The following is an 11,066-nucleotide window of genomic DNA, read 5'->3' as shown; positions in this document are numbered from 1 at the left end:
ACTCACCTTCTCCTCCCACTTCAATGAAAACAATTTTCTTTATAATTCTCCATATTTCCACCATTATTGTCAAGTGAAAGATACACTGACAGAAAAAAATAGCAACACCAAGAGGAAATTGTGCGAGATAAACGAAAGCTGGTACGCATGTTCCTGCATCTGGAAGATGTCTCGTCGAATTTCGCGCCAGTCACATAACAGCGGCGCTAGTAGCACCGTTATCAGACTGAAAATCACGTTTGCTTAAAATATGCGTGGTTACGGGCATGAGCGTTATACTCACATCCACGAACGATGGCGGTTCGCGCAGGTTGAGACAAGAAAGGGGCCTGCAGTGTTGTCAGTTCCAAGCGACAGCAGAGGTACGCGCATACGCTTGCTTTGCGCCTGATAAGAGCCTGTATCTCCCAAATTATGTCTCTCGCCTGCTTGTTTAGAATTTTTAGCTCGCCACCACCACCAGCCATAATAAGCTGCAACAAATGGAATACAAATTCGCTGAACAACTGCTACGATCGCGGTATAGTGCTCGCATTGCATACAACATTCACAGCAAAGCCGTGGAACACTTCTGAACTCTAAGTGGCTGTCGGAGAACGCGTGGCGTAGATGTGTAGAACAAGTGTAAACTCTTCAGGTTTTGGCGGCGCAAAGACTGTTCCATTAAGTTTCTGGTGTGCAGCCGCAAGAAATCCCCTTCTTCTTTTAATATTTCGGCTGTAAAACGTTCAGCCATCTTCAGAGTGAGCCGCAAGACTGCCGCTCCAGTGCTTGCTTCGTCCCTTTATACTGTTGTACCGCGCGGTACAACAGTATACGAAGGGACGAAACAAGCACTGGAGCGACAGTCTTGCGGCTCACTCTGAAGATAGCTGAACGTTTTACAGCCGAAATATTAGAAGAAGAAGGAGATTTCTTGCGGCTGCACACCCGAAACTTAATGGAACAAGTGTAAACTAGACTGCCATCGTTCATGACTCCAACTATAGTTACCTTTGAGATTGGATTTAGTGAGTTGATGTTAGTCAAGAATACCTATCCGGCAACAGAGCCACCATTACCAACAGCTCACTTAGTTTGAAGGTGGTTGTGTAATAGTAATGCACGGAGACTTGACAGCAGGGGTGATTCTAGAAGTCGGTCAAGGGGGGGGGGCTAATAGGGAGGGGAGGGGGTATGGAATATGGCTTAACAAAGGAGAGTTGGGGTCCTCTTTCGACAAACTAGTAAAACTTGGTGTTGCTTAAAGTAGTTTTTGGTAATTATTTTGGAGTTCAGGGCAAAAAATGTGTATTAATAAACAATAAGACGCCTATTTTGAGTTAAATGATATTTATTGGTTTAGGTAGTAAGCTATTTGCCGCTCTTATGCTTTTCTTAAAATGTGTTTGGAATACATTGCAACCTATATTGCTACATAATTATTAAAAAAAATCATTGAATCTGTTGGAGTAATACACTACTGGCCATTAAAATTGCTACACCACGAAGATGACGTGCTACAGACGTGAAATTTAACCGACAGGAAGAAGATGCTGTGATATGCAAATGGTTAGCTTTTCAGAGCATTCACATACGGTTGGCACCAGTGGCTACACCTACAACGTGCTGACATGAGGAAAGTTTCCAACCGATTTCTCATACACAAACAGAAGTTGACCGGCGTTGCCTGGTGAAACGTTGTTGTGATGCCTCGTGTAAGGAAGAGAAATACGTACCATCACATTTCCGACTTTGATAAAGGTCGGATTGTAGACTATCGCGATTGCGGTTCATCGTATCGCGGCATTGCTGCTCGCGTTGGTCGAGATCCAATGACTGTTAGCAGAATATGGAATCGGTGGGCTCAGGAGGGTAATACGGAACGCCGTGCTGGATCCCAACAGCCTCGTATCACTAGCAGTCGAGATTGAAGGCACCTTATCCGCATGGCTGTAACGGATCATGCAGCCATGTCTCGATCCCTGAGTCAACAGATTGGGACGTTTGCAAGACAACAACCATCTGCACCAACAGTTCGACGACGATTGCAGCAGCATGGACTATCAGCTCGGAGACCATGGCTGCGGTTAACCTTGACGCTGCATTACAGACAGAAGCGCCTGCGATGGTGTACTTAACGACTAACCTGGGTGCACGAATGGCAAAACGTCATATTTTCGGATGAATCCAGGTTCTGTTTACAGCATCATGATGGTCGTATCCGTGTTTGGTGACATCGCGGTGAACGCACATTGGAAGCGTGTATTCGTCATCGCCATACTGGCGTATCACCCGACGTGATGGTATGGCGTGCCATTGGTTACACGTCTCGGTCACGTCTTGTTCGCATTGACGGCACTTTGAACAGTGGACGACACATTTCAGATGGTTTACGACCCGTGGCTCTACCCTTCATTCGATCCCTGCGAAACCCTACATTTCAGCAGGATAATGCACGACCGCATGTTGCAGGTCCTGTACGGGCCTTCCTGGATACAGAAAACGTTCAACTGCTGCCCTGGCCAGCACATTCTCCAGATCTCTCACCAACTGAAAACGTCTGGTCAATGGTGGCCGAGCAACTGGCTCGTCACAATACACCAGTCACTACTCTTGATGAACTGCGGTATCCTGTTGAAGCTGCATCGGCAGCTGTACCTGTACACGCCATCCAAGCTCTGTTTGACTCGATGCCCAGGCGTATCAAGGCCGTTATTACGGCCAGGGGTGGTTGTTCTGGGTACTGATTTCTCAGGATGTATGCTCCCAAATTGCGTGAAAATGTAATCACATTTCAGTTCTAGTATAATATATTTGTCCAATGAATACCCTCTTATCATCTGCATTTCTTCTTGGTGTAGCAATTTTAATGGCCAGTAGTGTATATTCGCTGATTTCTGAAGTAATTTTATCCAGTGTAATATATACTCCATGGTGGTGGTGGTGGGGGGGGGGGTGCTATAGCCCACATAGCCCCCCCCCCCACCTTGCCACAGCCCCTGCTTGACAGGAATGTAGCAACTGTGCATCATTACTGGCAGCGGAGTTCACGAGCAGGTATGGATGCAAGAAGACCGGGCTCCGGACGGCCACTTGGTACTTCAGAAAGGGAACACCGTCGTCTTCGACATGTGGCTATGGGGCAACTGCAGCAGCAATTCGATTTTTCAGCGATGGCTGTCTGTTGGTTAGAAGGAGGCGAGGTGAGCGACTACAACCAGCCTGCCTGCGGCCTAGACACACTGAACCTGCGCGCCGAGTTAAGGTCTGGGGCACGATTCTGTATGGCGATTATCTCACGTGCCCTACGTCAGATTTGCACGTCGGTCTGGTGATTCGATCTTTTGTGCTGCCGTTCATTAACAGCATTTCAGGAATTGTTTTCCAACAGAATAACGCTCGTCCACATATCGCTGTTGTATGCCAACGTGTTCTACCGAGTGTCGATATGTTGCTTTGGTGTGCTCAATCACCAGATCCGTCTCCAATCGAGCACGTACGAGAACTAATCGGACGAACTCCAGCGTCATCCATAACCAGCATTAACCGTCCCTGTATTGACCGACCCAGTGCAACAGGCATGGAACTCCATCACACAAACTGTCTCCACCACCTGTACGACACACTGCATTTACGTTTGAATGCTTACATTAATCATTCTGGTGTTACAGCCGTTATTAATGTACTAGCATTTCACGTTTGCAGCGGCTCTTCCCGCGCCTAGCTTAATCAGTGGCCTTCCAACTTTAATCGCTTAAATATGTTACATAGACAGATGTATTCCAGAAATTTCATTACATGACATTAGTTAATTCTTGGTGTATATGAGTATTATGACATCGTATATTAAGTAAGATATACTTTAAAAGAACGGAGTAGGCTTCATGAAATAACTTACATAATAACAAACTTTTTTTAAGCGGTAACGCATAACATGATTTTTCATATTAGGACGTAACATATATCACAAAAGAAGAAAACGCATTTAAATGTTAAAACAATCAGAATCAGTGCAACATGCATGTGTAAGGGGCCAAATCGTAGAAGGTTATGTCGAGGATTGCTGGCGCTCTTCTTCCGATAGCAGGATGTTTACGTTGACGGTAACTTGTTTGGTGCCATAGATGCAGCTCGGATTGCGAGACACGGCACCTTACTGCAGCAGTACGCAGCTTTTCGGTGAATGAAGACTTCCAGAATGCAGCTAGTCCGTGACTTACTGAGCAGGCAGTGTCCAGGAATACTGAACGTAAATTTGGCCGATTTTTGTGTGGGCACTGTTTTCACTTGACGCCTTTTTCATACATCCAACAGAAACTGAAAAGTAGCTGACTGGCAGCGCTCTAGTGTGGCCCGACGAGTGGCGATTTTGTCCTTTCCTTCCATATGCTGCAGGGTGCCGAGTGCACCGACGACCCCGTGGAGGGTTTAAATCGCAGTGAGTGTAGAGTGCAGTTCAGGCTGGAGGTAGATCTGTGACGCTGAGGGTTTGTTTTTCGTATCACAACCTTGGCCCTCTCATTTATGTTACCACGAACATTCTAGGTGACCAAGTGTTCCCCTTCATTTTACGTCTTCGTGACGAACGTGCTGTAGACACTGCTCTCTTCCAGCCAGAGGGCTGTATGCACATATTCCTGGTTTGAATCAAGACACCACCGTACCTCGATTAGTCCAATAAATCACCTGATCTTAATCTCAGAGAATATGTCTGGGACAATCTGGATCAGCGGGTATAACGTGGCAGTCAACATCCCGAAAATCGGCAGCTATATCGGACCTAAACATTGTTTCACCTGGATATGGTATACGTGAAAAACTTGTGGGCTCCCTTCCTCCAAAAGACCATTATCAAACCTAGAAATGTAGTCCCCAGGGGGCGACTTCCTTTTGTTGTCCGGCGTGCTTATCTTCGTAACTGGCAACGTCAAATGCCAGTAGTGCTCGAAGTTGAAAAAAGACCAACACAAATGTTTTCAAATCGTGGACGGCACGTGACACTAACAGCAAACGCAGCTAGGTGGTGCAAGGTGAAGCAGTTCAGTAGAGAAGGCCGTATCAGGTCTCTCCCACGAGTTCTAATCGCAGCTCGTTCTTGGCTGCCTGTGACACAAGACTGCATTGATTAATGGGAAGGAGGGGAGAGCGACGACCTCTTTTCCTCCGGCGCTCTGTTACAGAAACCCAGCGGCGTCCGCCCACGCGTGGGATTCAAGTCTACGCTGCACTCATTCCAGCCCAGGAAGTTTCCACTCATTAGCGACGAATACTGCACTCATTAGGCCATCCATTACGGAACCGGTAACTTTTTTCTGAATTGCATGAATATTTTTGCCTTTGCAAGTAGTACTGAAGATATTTGTCTTTCCTACGAAATACTACGTAATAACATTAATTTCCAAACAATTGGGTCATTCTACTCTTTCCGAAACCCCTGAAACTGAAGAGCTAGTCAACGGGGAAAAGTTATTTTGGGTTACCAGAAAGAATAGAGCGTTTTGTCACTGGTTTTAGTAAGCGCGTAAGCGTCACAGAGATGCTCTTCCAAATCCAGAGGCAGACACTACAAGAGAGGTGTTGTGTTCCACGGTGTAGTTTTAAAGTTCCTAGAGCGTACTTTGCTAGAAAATGCAACCAATATATATTGCATTCTCAGTCATATATCGTGCAAATAGACCCATGGGGCAAAATTAGAGACATTTGAGCTCTCACCAACATTCGTACTGCTCGAGTACCATTCGTGGATGGAATAGGAAAGGAGTGGCACATTAAGTACCCTCCGCCATTCACCGTACCGTAACTTGTGGAGTACAGATGTAGATGTCGAAGCTGTTGAATTCTAGAACATTACAGGTAGAGAATTAGTTCAGTTGCATAAGGAAGGAGAAAAGAAGAAGTCGTGGTCTCTCCCATGATGTAAGTGAAAACTAATAAATTTAAATCGTCAGCGCCAAACCAAGATCTGAATCACATTCCTTCCGAATGCAAATCCAGTACCTTGGATGATCCCACTCGTTAACTGCAAATGAAATCCCCAAGATTGACGATCTTTTACAGAAGCTTGAAATTTAGCACGGACTTCAAAGCGAGATACTTATTATAGTTTCCACAACGAAACTTTGTCTCGAAACCTGGCAGAAAATCCAGAGAGATTCTGGTCGTATGTGAAGTATGTTAGCGGCAAGAAACAATCAATGCCTTCTCTGCGCGATAGCAATGGAAATACTATCGAAGACAGTGCTGCCAAACCAGAGTTACTAAACCATTCGCTCGACCAATGATCCGAATCCAAAGACTGGAAAGTTGCACAGGTTACACCAATATTCAAGAAAGGTAGGAGTACTCCACTAAATTACAGGCCCATATCGTTAACGTCGATATGCAGCAGGATTTTGGAACATATATTGTGTTCGAACATTATGAACTACCTCGAAGTAAACGGTCTATTGACACACAGTCAACATGGGTTTAGAAAACATCGTTCCTGTGAAACACAACTAGTTCTTTATTCACATGAAGTGCTGAGTGCTGTTGACAAGGGATTTCAGATCGATTCCGTATATCTGGATTTCCAGAAGGCTTTTGACACTGTACCACACAAGCGGCTCATAGTGAAATTGCGTGCTTATGGAATATCGTCTCAGTTATGTGACTGGATCTGTGACTTCCTGTCAGAGAGGTCACAGTTCGTAGTATTTGACGGAAAGTCATCGAGTAAAACAGAAGTGATTTCTGGCGTTCCCCAAGGTAGTGTCATAGGCCCTTTGCTGTTCCTTATCTATATAAACGATGTGAGAGACAATCCGAGCAGCCGTCTTCGGTTGTTTGCAGATGACGCTGTCGTTTATCGACTAATGAAGTCATCAGAAGATCAAAACAACTTGCAAAACGGTTTAGAAAAGATACCTTAGTGGTGTGAAAATTGGTAGTTGACCCTAAATAACGAAAAGTGTGAGGTCACTCACATGAGTGCTGAAAGAAAACGCTAAACTTTGATTGCATGATAAATCAGTCAAATATAAAGGCCGTAAATTCAACTAAATACCTAGGAATTACAGTTACGAACAACTTAAATTGGAAGGAATACATAGAAAATGTTGTCGGGAAGGCTAACCAAAGACTGCGTTTTGTTGGCAGGACACTTAGAAAATGTAACAGATCAACTAAGAAGACTGCGTACACAACGCAAGTCCGTCTTCTTTTAGAATAATGCTGCGCGGTGTGGGATCCTTACCAGATAGGACTGACGGAGTACATCGAAGAAGTTCAAAGAAGGGCATCACGTTTTGTATAATCGGGAAATAAGGGAGAGAGTGTCACTGAAATGATACAGGATTTGAGCTAGACATCATTAAAAGAAAGGCGTTTTTCGTTGCGACGCAATCTTCTCACGAAATTCCAATCACCAACTTTCTCCTCCGAATGCGAAAATATTTTGTTGACATCGACCTACATAGGGAGAAACGCTTACCACTATAAAATAAGGGGAATCAGAGCTCGTACGGAAAGATATAGGTGTTCATTCTTTCCTCGCGCTATACGAGACTGGAATAATAGAGAATTGTGAAGGTGGTTCGATGAACCGTCTGCCAAGCACTTAAATGTGATGCAGAGTATCCATGAAGATGTAGATGTAGATGTGGATGTAGATGTAGAGGGCTACGGCGGTGGCGAAACCTCTCCGTCGTTTCTAGATCCCCGGTTCCATACGATACAATACAACATCAGATGCCGCTGTCTCATCAGTAGGAATGATAAATAAAACATTTTTAACGATGCTATCATCGAACGGACTGATGGTATTTTTAGTCGCTCTGATTATACTGTGAAGACTTGCATTATCTTTCCTTTATTCCGGTTTTTTTATGCAAAGAATATGATGTATCATCTTGTTGTGACAAACCCAGATTCTTCTTGACAGAAGTCAGGATTTTCTTTCTCATACTATGGTTGAGAGCGTATCTTTGACGCGCAGATATGGAGTCCGCTGTAACGTCATTTATCTGATTGTAGATTTGCGTTTTGAGTTTGCTTCTACACTCCATCTATACAATACATAGCCATTTCGCAGTGTTTTTATACATGCCAGTCGCCTGGCAGCGCTGCAGTAGCGGTTACAAGAAAACTGGGGGCATTTCACGACTCATTATCATGGAATTTAGTCAGCGAAAAATATTTAATTAAACAATTTTTAATTAAAACAGCTGTGCAGGGATATGGGGCGGCAACCGTAGCATGTTTTGTTTGTTTATACTTTACATTGTATAACATAAACACATTATTAGGAAACTCGATGAGGGAAGATTGGTTTAAGTGGCTATCTAAGACTATCAGTTTCGCATTGGCCAATATTGCGCGCAAGTTAGCTGGGAAGTACTGCAAGAGCTACTCGGGTCTGATCACATACCGATATTGATTAAATGTCGGAACAACCTCAAATCGGGAGTATAGGTGCTTCTGCATTTAATTGAAATAAATGAAAAGCAAAATGGCCAGAACATATGGAAGAGCTGGCGGGGAATCTGAAAGACGTTAAAGAAAGTGGGCATGTGAGCGCGGACTATGCTAGCCTAGTACATAATACTGAAAAGATGGCCGAAATCTCACCCCCACTAAACTAGAAACACTCAAAACTTACAAGCGACGAACCACGGAAGAGAATTTTCTTAATACACTGAAGAGCCAAAGAAACTGGTACGCCTGCCCAATATCGTGTAGGTCCCCCGCGAGGACGCTAAAGTGCCGCAACATGACGTGGCATGGACTCGAGTAATGTCTGAAGTGGTGCTGGAGGGAACTGACACAATGAATCCTACAGGGTTGTCCGTAAATCCGTAGGAGTACGAGGGAGTGGACGTCTCTTCTGAACAGCATGTTGCAAGGCATCCCAGGTATGCTCAATAATGTTCATGTCTGGGGAGTTTGGTGGCCAGCGGAAGTGTTTAAACTCAGAAGAGTATCCCTGGAGCCACTTTGTAGCGATTCTGGATGTGTGGGTTGTCACATTGTCCTGCTGGAATTGCCCAAGTATGTCGGAATACACAATGGACATGAATGGATGCAGGTGATCAGACAGAATGTTACGTACGTATCACCTGTCGGAGTTGTAACTAGACGTACCAGGGGTCTCATATCACTCCAACTGCACCCGTCCCATACCATCACAAAGGCTCCATCAGCTTGAACAGTAGCCTGCTGACATGAAGAGTCTGTGGATTCATGAGGTTGTCTGCATACCCGTACACGTCCATCCACTCGATACAATTTGAAACGAGACTCGTCCGATCAGGCAACATGTTTCCAGTCATCAACAGTCCAATGTCCTAATGTCGGTGTTGACGGGCCCAGCAAGGCGTAAAGCTTTGTGTCGTGCAGTCATCAAGGGTGCACGATTTGGCTTCGGCTCCGAAGGCCCATATCGATGACGTTTCTTTGCATGGTTCGCACCTTGACACTTATTGATGGCCCAGCATTGAAATCTGCAGCAATTTGCGGAGGGGTTGCACCGTCAGTAACACCACGTTCAAACTCACTTAAAACTTGATAACCTGCCATTGTAGCAACAGTAACCGAACTAACAACTGCACCAGGCACTTGTTGTCTTATATAGGCATTGCCGACCGCAGGGCCGTATTCTGGCTGTTTACATATCTCTGTATTTCAATACGTATGACTATACCAGTTTCTTTGGCGCTTCAGTGTAAAATCGCATCCAGGCAAGGACGAAACGTCTATGCAAAAATAAAAAGAGGGAAAGCTGGCGAAATTTAAGGAATAGCTTATCTCTACTGAATCCTCCCTGATTGTCGTTTGGAATAAGATCAAGAGGATGAGACGAATAAATACAGCAATGCGAAAAGTATAACCAACACCTAAAAACCTTTTTGGAAACATTTTATGCAAACTGACCTCAGACGCTGTAGAACAGGGGAAATAAAAGAGCTCACGATAGACAGTCAGACGTAATGCCTACTACGTGAAAATTGCTCCCTGTCGTAATTGACTCGAGCAATATACCCAGCAGCAGGAGTACGATCGGAGCATTTATTCAGTGCTTCGACACATGCCGTAGAAGAGACGAATTCATCTATTGAACGTCTTAAACAAAATATGGACCAACCAAATCTATATCCCAGAAATGAAGACTGGTCGGGTCGTACCAATTTATAGAACGGGGAAGGCGCCAAGTGCGCTTCTTCATACAGGCCCATCAGTCTGCTATCAAGTGTTTACAAGACGTTGGAACATCAGATTAAACACTAGTTAGAATGGTGGATTGAGAACTGAAGAGATCTGCCCCACTGACAGACCGGTTTCACACAGGGTAACGGCACAACTGAAACGTTCGTATCATTAGCTACTGATATACAACTCAAATTCAGTGACAATAAAAATGTATGCGGATATAAAAAATGCTGCAACGATTATTATCCGGCAGAACCCTGATTATTACAAGAAACAGTGAAACAGTGAGACCAAGGAGAACAAGCAAAGGGTTTTCACAAGGCTCGGTGTTATCGTCATTGCTATACAATCTATGGCCAATGTTTCACTCAAGTGCATTGTGCAGATGATTTATGTATTTATACTCGCAGCGATAGTTTTATAAATTGTCAGCAGCAGATGGGTAACGCTATGATAGTATTCAATGGATCGTTCAATGAGATCTGCCTCGACATGTCGCCTCATAAGTCAGCTGTATATATATATATATATATATATATATATACACGAGACATAGGCTTAACGAAAGAAGGATTACAATTTTACGCGGCAAGTAAACCGAGAACTTTTTTTTATGCAAGGACTCCGTCGCGAAAGACTTCATAGTCAAGATTAAAACCCTTTATATTCCTGGTCGGAAGAGTGATCAAGCACTTAGGATTTACATCGATCATAAACGAACATGGTCACGTTACGTCAACCATGTAATTCAAAAATGTAAAGGTGCCACTCAATACCTTTCGCCTGTGACAGGCGGTTGTTGGGGAGCAGATCCAAGGCTCTACATTAACATATATCGCGCGCTAATAAGACCGTATATGGATTACATATGCATCTGTTATGGTTCACCAGCACAAAAC

This window comes from Schistocerca cancellata, chromosome 6 (assembly GCF_023864275.1).
Source record: "Schistocerca cancellata isolate TAMUIC-IGC-003103 chromosome 6, iqSchCanc2.1, whole genome shotgun sequence".
Classification (NCBI taxonomy): domain Eukaryota; kingdom Metazoa; phylum Arthropoda; class Insecta; order Orthoptera; family Acrididae; genus Schistocerca; species Schistocerca cancellata.
The sequence above is the reverse complement of the archived record's forward strand: the minus strand, read 5'-3'. Positions refer to the sequence as shown.